Consider the following 14,836-nt stretch of genomic DNA (forward strand, 5'->3'; position numbering starts at 1 on the left):
TCCACCTGCTCTCTCTCTCCTTCCAGAGGCTGCCCCCTCTCCATCCTTACCTTCCCCCCTCACCTCCAGGCACCGGACAGCTCAGATGCAGCCCAGCCTCCGGGCAGGTGGGCAGGCGTTCCTGGGCAGGTCTGGGTGGTGCCCTACCCAGAGCCGTGCTCTCTGGCCCCCGTGAGCAGGCTCAAGGGCAGGTCCAGGAAATAGCCTTGATTCACTGCCAGAGCCCCTGACAGCAGCCTTTACCCAGCAGAGCCGGAGATAGCCTTGTGGGCAGGGCTGGTGGGGAGTGGCAGGGGTCACCCTCCCAGGAAGCAGCCGAGGGGTAGCAAGGTGCCGGAGCCCTCTCGCAGCCCTGGAACTTGCTGGGAACAGGATAAGCAGAGGTGGTCCTGCAGGGATGGGAGGTAGCCTTGACCTCTGCAGGCCTTTGATGCCCCATGGCTGAGCCCAGAGCCCCAGCCTGCCGTCTGACACCCATGTCACTGCCACCCTTCAGGAATGAGACTGCCAGCCAGCAAGGAGCTCCTGGGATGGGAGGCCTGGGAGACGTCTGATGGGCTCCCTGCCGAGACCCATCAATTGTCCCAGTATGATTTCTTAATCATTTTGCAAGTAATTAACTGGTGCTCTCATTAGCACGCAGGCGCTCTGTAAAAGTTTCAGGGGGCAGGCAGCTGTATTGGGTGAAACTCAAACTGGGTGATTTTTAATTACAGACAAACCCGCCGGGGACAGATGCCTTGTCAGTTTTGCCACCTATTTATTCATTTTTCACCTCTTCTTGGAAATGGAGAGCAAAATGCTTGTCACTTACCTTTGAACGCATCCCAAGTGACATAAAAGCACAGAGGGAATGGGGGTCATGGGTGGGACTCACTGGATGAGCCTCAGCACAGCTCGGCCGGCAGTGGACCCCGAGGGAAGCAGATGTGTACCACGGGAGAGGGGTTCCCTGGAGGACTGTCAGCAGAGCCCCAGAGGAGTAGACTGTGGGTGTGCATGTGTGTGCATGTGTGTGCGTGTGCATCTATGCTGACACTAGGCCCCTGGTAACAAGTGTGGTTAGGAAACAGCACAGGAAGATAGAGGGCTGCATCCTTTCATAATCAGGGAAGCTGGAAAGACACATCTCTTTAACTGAATACTGACCACCACGCACTTACACATCAAATATTCTCAGGAATCCATTGAGTCCCACCTCACAAACTGTTTCTCCAGCATCATTATTAAACTTGAGTTTTACAGCAACATAAACAGACCTCACACCAGGCAGGACTTCTGGGAAATGCAGCCCAGGAACTCCTGGTTTACTGTAAACTTATTAAGTGCCGGCACTGTAGGTCCAGCAGTTTACCTGGCCTTCCCTGGAACCCCGAGGGAGCCCACTCTATCTGGTGAGATGGACACTGGAGGTCAGAGAAGTGGCCTTCAAAGGTCACTGTGCTAACAGGTGGTGGACAAGAAGTGGCCTGTGTAGGTCACTGTGCTAACAGGTGGTGGACAGGAAGTGGTCTGCACAGGTCACTGTGCTAACAGGAAGTGGACAGGAAGTGGCCTGTGTAGGTCACTGGGCTGATAGGCGGTAGACAGGAAGTGGCCTGTGTAGGTCACTGTGCTAACAGGCGGTGGACAGGAAGTGGCCTGTGTAGGTCACTGTGCTAACAGGTGATAGACAGGAAGTGGCCTGTGTAGGTCACTGTGCTAACAGGAGGTGGACAAGGAAGTAGTCAGCACAGGTCACTGTGCTAACAGGTGGTGAACAGGAAGTGGGTTGCACAAGTCACTGTGCTAACAGGTGGTGAACAGGAAGTGGGTTGCACAAGTCACTGTGCTAACAGGTGGTGGACAAGGAAGTAGCACAGGTCACTGTGCTAACAGACGGTGGACAGGAAGTGGTCTGCACAGGTCACTGTGCTAACAGGCAGTGGACAGGAAGTGGTCTGCACAGGTCACTGTGCTAACAGGCAGTGGACAGGAAGTGGCCTGTGTAGGTCACTGTGCTAACAGGCGGTGGACAGGAAGTGGTCTGCACAGGTCACTGTGCTAACAGGCGGTGGACAGGAAGTGGTCTGCACAGGTCACTGTGCTAACAGGCGGTGGACAGGAAGTGGCCTGTGTAGGTCACTGTGCTAACAAGTGATAGACAGGAAGTGGCCTGTGTAGGTCACTGTGCTAACAGGAGGTGGACAAGGAAGTAGTCAGCACAGGTCACTGTGCTAACAGGCTATGGACAGGAAGTGGTCTGCACAGGTCACTGTGCTAACAGGTGGTGGACAGGAAGTGGTCTGCACAGGTCACTGTGCTAACAGGCAGTGGACAGGAAGTGGCCTGCACAGGTCACTGTGCTAACAGGCGGTGGACAGGAAGTGGTCTGCACAGGTCACTGTGCTAACAGGCGGTGGACAGGAAGTGGTCTGTGTAGGCCACTGTGCTAACAGACAGTGGACAGGAAGTGGTCTGCACAGGTCACTGTGCTAACAGGCTATGGACAGGAAGTGGTCTGTGTAGGTCACTGTGCTGACAGACGGTGGACAGGAAGTGGTCTGTGTAGGTCACTGTGCTAACTGGCAGTGGACAGGAAGTGGCCTGTGTAGGTCACTGTGCTAACTGGCTGTGGACAGGAAGTGGTCTGCACAGGTCACTGTGCTGACAGGCAGTGGACAGGAAGTGGTCTGTGGGCCACTGTGCTAACAGGCAGTGGACAGGAAGTGGCCTGTGTAGGTCACTGTGCTGACAGATGGTGGACAGGAAGTGGTCTGTGTAGGTCACTGTGCTGACAGGCAGTGGACAGGAAGTGGCCTGTGTAGGTCACTGTGCTAACAGGCAGTGGACAGGAAGTGGCCTGTGTAGGTCACTGTGCTAACAGGCAGTGGACAGGAAGTGGCCTGTGTAGGTCACTGTGCTAACAGGTGGTGGATAGGAAGTGGTCTGCACAGGTCAATGTGCTACAGGCAGTGGACAGGAAGTGACCTGCACAGGTCACTGTGCTAACAGGCGGTGGACAGGAAGTGGTCTGCACAGGTCACTGTGCTAACAGGCAGTGGACAGGAAGTGGCCTGTGTAGGTCACTGTGCTAACAGGCAGTGGACAGGAAGTGGTCTGCACAGGTCACTGTGCTAACAGGCAGTGAACAGGAAGTGGCCTGTGTAGGTCAGTGTGCTAACAGGCGGTGGACAGGAAGTGGTCTGCACAGGTCACTGTGCTAACAGGCGGTGGACAGGAAGTGGTCTGCACAGGCCACTGTGCTAACAGACGGTGGACAGGAAGTGGTCTGCACAGGTCACTGTGCTAACAGGCTATGGACAGGAAGTGGTCTGCACAGGTCACTGTGCTGACAGACGGTGGACAGGAAGTGGTCTGCACAGGTCACTGTGCTAACTGGCTGTGGACAGGAAGTGGTCTGCATAGGTCACTGTGCTAACTGGCTGTTGACAGGAAGTGGTCTGCACAGGTCACTGTGCTAACAGGCGGTAGACAGGAAGTGGTCTGCACAGGCCACTGTGCTAACAGGCTATGGACAGGAAGTGGTCTGCACAGGTCACTGTGCTGACAGATGGTGGACAGGAAGTGGTCTGCACAGGTCACTGTGCTGACAGGCAGTGGACAGGAAGTGGCCTGTGTAGGTCACTGTGCTAACAGGCAGTGGACAGGAAGTGGCCTGTGTAGGTCACTGTGCTAACAGGCAGTGGACAGGAAGTGGCCTGTGTAGGTCACTGTGCTAACAGGTGGTGGACAGGAAGTGGCCTGTGTAGGTCACTGTGCTAACAGGCAGTGGACAGGAAGTGACCTGCACAGGTCACTGTGCTAACAGGCGGTGGACAGGAAGTGGTCTGCACAGGTCACTGTGCTAACAGGCAGTGAACAGGAAGTGGCCTGTGTAGGTCAGTGTGCTAACAGGCGGTGGACAGGAAGTGGTCTGCACAGGTCACTGTGCTAACTGGCTGTGGACAGGAAGTGGTCTGCACAGGTCACTGTGCTAACTGGCTGTTGACAGGAAGTGGTCTGCACAGGTCACTGTGCTAACAGGCGGTTGACAGGAAGTGGTCTGCACAGGTCACTGTGCTAACAGGCTATGGACAGGAAGTGGTCTGCACAGGTCACTGTGCTAACAGACGGTGGGCAGGATGTGGTCTGCACAGGTCACTGTGCTAACAGGCGGTGGACAGGAAGTGGCCTGTGTAGGTCACTGTGCTAACAGGCGGTGGACAGGAAGTGGCCTGTGTAGGTCACTGTGCTAACAGGTGGTGGATAGGAAGTGGTCTGCACAGGTCAATGTGCTACAGGCAGTGGACAGGAAGTGACCTGCACAGGTCACTGTGCTAACAAGTGGTAGACAGAACTTCTTCCCAGAACTTCGGACTGATAGCACTGCACCCCGCCCTCAACCCTAAAGCAGCAGTGATGGGAAGAGGAACACCCCGGGTTTCCTGCTGTTTGTCTCCACTCAGTGTGAGAGGAGGACAGAGCTGTCTCTCCCCTGGTTGGGCAGGAGAAGGATCTCCAGGGTGGTGACAGGGGTCCACACCTGTCTTTGAGGGCTCCCGCATCCTAGTGAAGCTGCCTCAGAGCCTGTATCCATGCAGACCACACCATGGCCCTGTTCCCGAAGGCCTGACTCCAGCCTCAGCCAGCCAAAGAGCTGTCCAGTGTGGAAGCCACTGGCCAGACATGGAGCTTAAAGTAAAGTTAATTGTTTCCAGGGGCTCAGACAGTAAAGAATCCACCTGCAATGCAGGAAACCTGGGTTCGATCCTTGGGTTGGGAAGATCCCCTGGAGGTGGGCAGGGCAACCCACTGCAGTATTCTTGCCTGGAGAATCCCATGGATAGAGGAGCCTGGAGGCCTACAGTCCACGGGGTTGCAAAGAGTCAGGCACAGCTAAGTGAGTAACACTAACACTAGGGTTACCTACAGTCAAGATCTGCTTCTTCGGTGGCACTGGGCACATCACAAGTCCTCGTAGCTTCATACTGCCCAGTACAGAGAACACGCCCTTCATCCAGGCAGCTCTCTGCCTGGTGCTGCTCAGTGGCAGGGCCCAAACGGTCAGTATTTAGGCATTGCAGATCATGCAGACAGTCACAACTCCTGCGCCACGGGGGCGGAGAAAAGCCAGCCTACCCAGGACCCCACACGTGGGTGTGGGTGAGTGCCAGTGAAGCCTGACTCACAAGACAGGTGGCACGCCAGGCTTGGCCTTGGCTGTCAGCCAGTCCGTGCTCCCAGCTGTGGTCATTCACAATATCAGAAAGTGGAAAAGAGAAATTGTTGAAACACGCAGATTTTCAATCAACTCTCACTTCCTAGAATATTCAAGTATTAACACCTCTAGAAACTTGTCTGTACACTCTTTCCTGTACTTTTGAGGAAGTTCTCCAGCAAAACAAAGGAATCAAGCAGGACTGAAGGATCACAGGCACACTGGGGGAGGTCACGTCAGACGACATGTCCCAGGATGCCGAGCCCCCGTGGGCATCCAGGGCCACTGTTTGGATGCAGTGGGAGGTGGGAAGCCCTGGAGGCAGGACTCCAGGGAAAAAGAAGGGGACAGGGACTCAACAGAATCCCTTCATGGATGAAGATTTTGAAAACATAATATGATGAACATGTGTAAACAGTAACAGAAGAAAAGGCAAATGGAAATTCTAGAGGAAAAAAAAAATTCTCTCTGTGAACACGCCATGTGCATTTTCTCAAATTTTCAGATTTGAGAAGCAGCCTGGAGGCAAAGTGCAGGGGCTTAACTGCAGCCACGTGTGAACTGTGCCACCTCTAACCCCAAGGATGCCAGTGGTAGAAAGGGCAGGTGCTCGGAAGGGGGCGGGGTCATCATTTTCTGGTGAGGGAGTCAGTGCGGGTCTTTTGTATTTGGTGGGAAAGACACAGAGCATCAGTGCATGACGCGAGTCACAGAAATTAAATGCTGGTGCCTTGACTGGCGAGGGAGGCGGGTGATGAGCCAAATCCTCACCTACTGTTGTCAGAGGTCAGCTGATAATGCGTAAAACTGAAAACAAAGTTTATAAAGCGAGAGAGAAGAATTGTATTTGAAATATGAATGCAGTTATTGGGAGATTCAGCTAAAAGGATTCCAAGAGGTCATCTCAAGGTGGGGAGGGGGGGCAAAGAGGGATGGTCAAGGGCGGCTATTTTTATTAGAAACTCATCTCTTTCTTTCTTATCTATTTTACAAATGAAGGTATTGTGTTGATTAAGTTCTAACTACTTAATGAGATGAAATGAGATTTCTCTAGCTTGCAGGAGGTGGTGGCAAGACAGAGGCGGGTCCATGCCGAGCGCTGGCGGCTGGCGTGGGAGGGGGACGGCGGGATGATGGCGGTACCTCGTCTGTCGAGGTGTCTCCGCTCAAAAGTGTTTTCACGACATCCTTGTCAGTTGTCCCTGTTTCCTCTCAGAAATGCTTCGGTTTGGACAGTGAAATAGACAGCCGTTCAGTCAAATATATGGCGGTATGAATGGGTGGGTGGCAGACATTGAGCAGCCAGGGACTGCTGAAACCCCAGCAGGGTTGGGACCGGCTGCCTTTGAGAGGCCGAAGCTTTGACAAGGGGAGAAATCAACTCATTACAACTAAAATGTAGCACATGCTCTGTGTGCTGGGTCCTTTTCTGACTGATCCACATGTGGTAGCTCATCTCAGCCTCACGGTCACCGTCCTAATTTACAGATGAGTAAAGAAGGAAAGTTATGACCAACCTAGATAGCATATTCAAAAGCAGAGACATTACTTTGCCAACAAAGGTTCGTCTAGTCAAGGCTATGGTTTTTCCTGTGGTCATGTATGGATGTGAGAGTTGGACTGTGAAGAAGGCTGAGCACCGAAGAACTGATGCTTTTGAAGTGTGGTGTTGGAGAAGACTCTTGAGAGTCCCTTGGACTGCAAGGAGATCCAACCAGTCCATTCTGGAGGAGATCAGCCGTGGGTGTTTTTTGGAAGGAATGATGCTAAAGCTGAAACTCCAGTGCTTTGGCCACCTCATGCAAAGAGTTGATTCACTGGAAAAGACTCTGATGCTGGGAGGGATTGGGGGCAGGAGGAGAAGGGGACGACAGAGGATGAGATGGCTGGATGGCATCACTGACTCGATGGACATGAGTCTGAGTGAACTCCGGGAGTTGGTGATGGACAGGGAGGCCTGGTGTGCTGCGATTCATGGGGTCGCAAAGAGTCGGATACGACTGAGCGACTGATCTGATCTGATCTGAAACTGAGGCACAAAGAAGTTAAGGGACCTAACCAATGTCACACAGCTAACGAGAGGTAAAATTCCAAGTCTAGTCAGGCAAGGGAGGTCCAGAGTCCACCCTGGGCGGCTCCTCTGTGCTGTGTCCTCTGTTCCGCCCCCAACTGCCCCCAGACCTATCTTTGCCCCTCTCCACCCTCTGTGCCCTGGGCAGCCAGACACGTTGTCCCCTCCAGCTCTGGGGTGTGCTTGATGGGTGGGGTGCTGAGGAGTGCAGAGGATGGGGCTGGGGCCTTGGTTCCTCTCCTGCCCTGCGTGCCGTTGGGGGGGGGTCACACACTCCTCCCAAAAGACTGGCTTCCTCTTGCTGGTCCTGGTCATTCTTCCCTTGCTGGCGCCTCCGGGCAGATGGCAGAAATGGCTCTCTTGGGCACTAATTCTCTCACTTTCCTGCAGCCAGTGGCCAGCTGTCTGCCTCGCTGAGGGGACCTGGTCTGCGGCTGACCCCAGGGGAGAGGTGTTTGAGGTCGTCAGAACAGATGCAACCATAAAGCCAGAGGTCCGGGGATTTCCAGAGGAGAGATTGTGGAGAAGGGTCGGGGAGGCCCCACCGTGTGCTCCTGAACAGGCAGAACATGGAGCAGACCCGGCCCAGAAGGCAGAGAAGATTCCGGAAAGGATGCACGGAGACCTGAGAGCGGGAGTGTCCCAGGGAGCGAGGGAGTGGCCTGGAGCACCCTGAGCCAGCCGCCAGGGAAGGGCTGAGACTCGTCATAAATCCAGAACCAGGGAAGCTGAAACCAGGTCAGTTAGTCTTTAGGAAGAGTTTACACAGAACCCTTGCACAGGGGAGCCTCCACATCTAGAGCTGAGCGGAGCCCGAGGCGGAGGTTACAGCGTGACCTCTGGAATGAAAAGGAGGTGACTATTTATCCAAGGTGGGTTTTCACAATGGGGCTTCCAGGCGGCAGGGGGCTGGTTGAAAGCGACCATCTTCTACCGTTTTAGGAAGAAGACTTCAGTTTTCCTTGGATCATTACCAGAGAGAGGCATTTACAACAAATAACCTACATTTTGCTTATGTTCCAGAAATACGCTCAATTCAGTTTTGCTCACGCAGCTTAAATGGTTTTGTCTGTTTGGGAGATTGTCCAGCCTGGTCTTTATTCTATTTGATTTTAACAGCCTCCAGGGAAGTCATCCACTTCCAGACCCAGGCGAGTCAGCCTGAGCCATCTGTCTCAAAGGGCAGGTGGGGTAGAGGCTGCCTGGACCAGGGATGGAGGGAGTGGAGGAAATGGAGGCCCAGAGCAGGCTCTCTCCTGAGCACAAGGTGGTGAGCTCACAGGAACCGGGGCTGCTCTCTTTACCCCCAGGACCCCCTCCGCCCTCTTCCCACCACGCTGTGCCCTCACTGTGGACACTGTGTGGACTGCATCCAAGGACGCCCTGCCTGCAGCTCCTGGCTGGATGTGATCAGAGAGGCGGCGGCGGGAGGCTGGCTGGTGCTCCCTCAGCTCCTCCCTGCCTGGTGGTGCTGGTGGACTTCCTCCCGGACCCAGGGCCCTTCTCCACCCAGCTCCTCCTGGGGATCAGCCCAGAAGGGCGTGGGGCAGCTCAGGGGAGCCTGGGGACAGAGCGAAGCAGAGGGGTCAGGAGGACAGGGGTCCTTCCAGGATGAAGAAGACCTGGGGGAACAGAGCAGACGGGAAGCACTGGCCAGAGTAGACGGGAAGCACTGGCCAGAGTGGGGGACTCAGAGCCTGGGGTTCCAGAATTAGGGATCTGGGGTGGAACAGTTCTGAAGGACAGTGGGGTCCAGGTGGGAGATGGGATGGCCACCTAGGAGAGAGGAAAAGTGGAAACACTCTCGCTGTGCTCTGATCAGAGTGAATGGTGCTCCACGGCCCTGCAGCTAGAGGCTGACGGGCCTGCAGCAAACACAGCCGGTGTGCAAATCCACACATGCATTCACGCCGGGTCACTTCAGTCATGTCTGAGTCTTTGCAAACCTATAGGCTGTACCCCACCAGGCTCCTCTGTCCATGGGATTCTCCAGGTGAGAATACTAGTGGGTTGCTGTGCCCTCCTCCAGGGGATCCTCCCAACGCAGGGATCTTAAGTCTCCTGCGCTGGCAGGCGGGTTCTTTACAACTAGCACCACCTGGGAAACCTATAATGTAAAGTGGAAAATATTTATTTATTTAGGTCACACCACATGGCTTTTAGGGTTTTAGTTTCCTGACCAGGCATGGAACTCCAGCCCCCTGAGTCCCAACCACTGGACCGCCAGGGAATTCCCATGAAACTTGGAAAATGTTTAGAACTTGATGAAAATAAAAATATTCTGAGGGAAAACCTGTGGGATGCAACTAAAGCAATCCTCAGGAGGATAAAAGAAACGCTGAAGATGAATGACTTGAGCATCCATTTTTAGAAGTTAGGGGGAAAAAAACAAAATAAACCCAGTATAGAACAATAGGATGAAAAAAATCAATAGTAGAGATAAAAAGATAAATTGATGAACTAGGGAAGAAACAAGAGAGGGTCAGGAAAGTCAGAAGCTGGTCCTTTGCAAACTACTAATGAGAATAACGGTCTTTGGTGAGACTGGTGGTAAGAAGCACTGACGGCAGGTGGGGTGGAGCCACAGACGGCGCTGCAGGGAGGAGTGGTGAGCGGCTTGCTCTCCCCCTGCACAGGGTCCCAGGAAGGCTCTCGTCCGAAGAGCGACGTGAAAAAGCGCTACACGCAGGGAGTGATGGCTTCCAAGCGGCTGCACAGCAGATGGGGGCAGGAACGGCTGAGACGGAGGGACAAGACCAAGTGGCTGCACAGCACACGGGGATAGGGACGGCTGAGACGGAGAAACAAGACGGTAAAAGATGCACAGGACCTTGTGGGTAAAATCTGGAGAACTGTCTACATTTGGGGGGTAATTAGACCATTTTATCGTGAGCTGTTAATGAAAACCTAAATAAATAACATTGCATTTTCATGGATTGGAAGATTGAGTATAGAAAAATGTCAACTATCCAAAACCGGTTTACTGATCCAATGCAATAATACGAATCCTTTTAAATTTTTGGTGTGACATATGATAAACTACTTCAGAAATACATATGGAAATGCAAAGGGCCAGAGATCAGTGAGTTCCTGGAAGCTAACGCCATAGGCAGACTTGTTCTCTCAGTTGACTAGACTTCTGTACGCTTAATTAGGGCGAGTGATCATTATTCAGGAGCAAAAAAATTACACCAGGAAAACAGAGCACATCCCAGGAATAGACCCACAGTTTATAGAAATGTCTGAATATTGAAGATTGTTGAAGATTAGAGGGGAAAAATTGAGCTTTTCAAGAAACCAAGCTGGGAAAATTGGGTGTCCGGGCAGAAAAGAAATGAAATTGAATCCCTATCTTATACTACATGCAAAAAATAATTTCACATGGATTTAAGACTTAGGGAATGCAAAACTATAATGCTATTGGAAAACATTAAGATTTTAAAAATAAGACACAAAAAAGTTCAAACCCAAAGGAAAAGATTTATTAATTTGTTTGTATAAAATCGAAGAACTCTGATTTATTGAATCAAATTGAATTCAAATTGAATTTTAAATAAAAGAATAAACCACAAACTAAGACAAGAGATTTTCATTGTATTTAACCAACCAATTAGTGATTTCTAACACAAAGAGCTCCTCTCAAATAGAAAGACTGAGCAAAGACTTTGAGACATCTCACCAAAAAAATCCCCAAATCTTATAAATATGAAAATGTGCTGAATTTGATTAGAAATCAGGAAAAGGCAAATCGAAATCTCAGTGAGATGCCACTGCACATCCAGTAGATTGGCAAAAATCAAAAGTCAAACAGCATCAGATGATGGTAGGAATGAGGAGGCACCAAAATTTCCCACTGTTTTAAAAAGCAATCAGTTTACAAAGCAGTGAAAAAGTTGGCTTAAAACTCAACATTCAAAATACTAAGATCATGGCATCTGGTCTCATCACTTCATGGCAAATAGAGAAACAATGGAAACAGTGAGAGACTTTATTTTGGGGGGCTACAAAATCACTGCAGATGGTGACTGCAGTCATGAAATTAAATTGAATATGATCAATCTAGACAGCATATTAAAAAGCAGAGACATTACTTTGCTGACAAAAGTCCATCTAGTCAAGGCTATCGTTTTTCCAGTAGTCATGTATGGATGTGAGAGTTGGACCATAAAGAAAGCAGAACGCTGAAGAATTAATGCTTTTGAACTGTGGTGTTGGAGAAGACTCTTGAGAATCCCCTGGACTGCAAGGAGATCAAACCAGTAAATCCTAAAGGAAATCAGTCCTGAATTTTCACTGGAAGGAATTATGCTGAAGTTGAAACTGCAATTCTTTGGCCACCTGATGAGAACTGACTCATTGGAAAAGGCTCTGATGTTGGGAAAGATTGAAGGCAGTTTGAGAAGGGGACGATAGAGGATGAAATGGTTGGATGGCCTCACGGACTCAATGCACATGAGTTTGAGCAAGCTCTGGGAGCTGGTGATGGACAGGGAAGCCTGGGGTTGCAGAGAGTCAGACACTACTGAGAGACTGAACTGAACTTACAAAGCAGCCTGGATAAATCTGAACATGGCCCTACCTTATGGTTTGCCAATTCCATGTCCGAGTCTCTAAGCTTAGAACACAGGACAGGTGAACCAGACCCACATCTGACTACCCGGTTATCCATCCAAATAAATAGAATATGCACAATGTGGCAAATTCATGCGAAGGATCCTCTAAGAGCTCAGGCTGCAGCTGTAAATATCCCGAAAGTTAATCTCACAACATAGCGTTGATGAAAAAAGCAAGTCCAAAAAGAGTACATATTCTGTGAAAAGTGAAAGCCGTTCAGTCATGTCTGACTCTTTGCGACCCCATGGACTGTAGTCCATAGAATTTCTCCAGGCCAGAATACTGCAGTGGGTAGCCTTTTTCTTCTCCAGGGGATCTTCCCAACCCAGGGATAGAACCCAGGTCTCCCACATTGCAGGCGGGTTCTTTACCAGCTGAGCCACAAGGGAAGTCTCATAATACTGGAATAGGCAGCCTATCACTTCTCCGGGGGATCTTCCTGATCCAGGAATCAAACCAGGGTATCCTGCATTGCAGGTGGATTCTTTTATCAACTGAGCTACCAGGGAGGCATTACATGTTGTGTGCTTCCCTTTATATAAACTTCAAAGCTGGTGACATTAAGCTGTGTGTTGTTTAGGACATACGCATAGATGATCAAACTAAAGGAAGATGCTCACAAAACCAGGGCAGTAGTGACCTCTGGGTCGAGGGGAGATGGAGTGGCAAGGGGCCAGTGATGCTCTATCTCCTAAACTCCATGGTGGTTCTGTGCATGCTTCGTTGTGGCTGTTTAAGCGTGTGTGTGTTTCATGCATGTTCTGTGCATACATGTTGTGATTGTTCTTTTAATTAATAAAGGGCATCCTCTTCAAAGTTCTAGGAGAGAAGACTTTGGGGAAAGGGTTACCGATTAAACATCCTAGAAAACTGACAACCTCAGCCAGATGCCAAATGCCATGGCTCTCTCAAAATCGAGAGACAGCCAGCCACGGGGAGAGAATGAGCTGAGATGAAAGAGCGGGGAGACAACTCAGGCTGCAGGGAAGCCCGAAGCGCAGCGTTAAGGACTGTGTGGGGACAGGGAGGAAAAGATATGAGATGGAGGAGAATTAGATCAGGGCCACCTTGAGAGGCTTCCTTGCAATTTACAACAACAAAAAAAATTATAAATACCTGAATCTTACATAAAAAGCGATTTGCTAGGGAGGACAGAGAATAGAAACCCAAGCTTTCGAAACATAGAAATGTTTCTAAGGAAGAACTCTGATAACTTGGATCATGAGCAATTATCAAATATGCAATTGAAGAAAGCTTTCCTAGAGAGAAAGAAAACAGAGAAGAAAGGTCACAAGGGCTCAGCCTTCCCCAAACAGAATCAGAGAAAGTGTCCCAGGCCCAGCGGTTAGGTTTCTCTTTATTTCAAGAATGAATACATCATCTTTCAGCATTCTGTCAGAAAAAAATTATACCGCGAAGGGACAAAGGTAAGGCTGGGCTTGCAGCCACGAAGGCGGGTGGGCAGGGGAGCACACCGCAGATGTCTGAAGTGAATGTGTTCTACGGTTCAAGGAAGGTTTCCAAGGGAGACGAATGAAGGGTGAGGACCCCAGATGGGTCAGAGGAGGCGCTCTGGGCAGGACACTCTGGGAATCTGCCTGGAGACGGTGAGTGGGGTGGACGCTGGGGCTGTCAGCGTGTCCCCGAGCTCCTGGACAGAGGAGAGCCGGGGTCAGTGCCCAGGAGGGCAGCGGCGTTTCAGGGAACAGGATGAGAGCCAGCCTGCGCTGGGACCCAAGGGGCGGTCAGGGAGGAGGGCGGGGGTGGACCCGAGAAGTCAGGCTGGCACTTAGGACAAATGCCATCAGCTCCACCCTGACGGTCTCGGTGGTGGGGGAGGGCAGGAGCTGGTGTGCTGGCCTGAGCTCCCAGACGGGCTGGGCATCCTCACCAGGGGCGGGGATGCGGGGCCAGCCCACGCGGGTGGGATGGGGGCCTTGACCTCGGTCCTGGGCTTGAGTTAAGGGCACCCTGCATGTCCGGGTGGAGGTTTTGAGTAGGCAGTAGGGTACAGGAGTGGGCACCAGCAGCGCTCCTGACTTCGATACTGAGAGGAGGCCCAAGCGGTCACTCCACAGCCAGGATGAGACCACCTGTGTGTGCAGGACAGGCAAGTAGGCCTTCTGTCCTTGACCCCAGGCCAGAGGAGGCCCCCGACCCCAAACTCCCAGAGCAGGAGGAAGTGCTCATCCCACCTGCCCCCAAACCAAGTGCCACCTGAGAGCTGTCTCAGTCATGACACTGGCACGCGTGTCACTGGAAAGTGTCACACGGCCGCTGTGGCTGGTGTGAGAGGCCACCGGGTGAATGGCCATGCCGATCAGGTGCACCAGGCGCAGCCTGCACCCTGCTGGGGGCACGGCTCCCCAGCCCCCAGTGGTGCCCCCTCCCCTGCGGCTCCCCAGCCCCCCATGGCCCCCCTTCCCCTGTGGCTCCCCAGCCCCCTGTGGCCCCCCCTTCCCTGTGGCTCCCCATCCCCCCGTGGCCCCCCTTCCCCTGTGGCTCCCCAGCCCCCATGGCCCCCCCTTCCCTGTGGCTCCCCATCCCTCCGTGGCCCCCCTTCCCCTGTGGCTCCCCAGCCCCCATGGCCCCCTTCCTGTGGCTCCCAGCCCCCCTGTGGCCCCCTTCCCTGTGGCTCCCAGCCCCCCAGGCCCCCTTCCCTGTGGCCCCCAGCCCCATGGCTCCCCTTCCCTGTGGCTCCCCAGCCCCCTGTAGCCCCCTTCACTGTGGCTCCCAGCCCCTGTGTTTCCCCAGTCCCCGTGTCTCCCCAGCCCCCCATGTCTCCCCCGTCCCAAATGTCTCCCCAGCCCCCCATGGCTCCCCTTCCCCTGTGGCTCCCCTGTCCCCGTGGCCCCCCCTTCACTGTAGCTCCCACCCCCATATTTCCCCTGTCCCCGTGTCTCCCCAGCCCCCTGTGGCCCCCCTTCCCCTGCGTCTCCCCAGCCCCCCAT

This window comes from Bos mutus, chromosome 14 (assembly GCF_027580195.1).
Source record: "Bos mutus isolate GX-2022 chromosome 14, NWIPB_WYAK_1.1, whole genome shotgun sequence".
Taxonomy (NCBI): Eukaryota; Metazoa; Chordata; class Mammalia; order Artiodactyla; family Bovidae; genus Bos; species Bos mutus.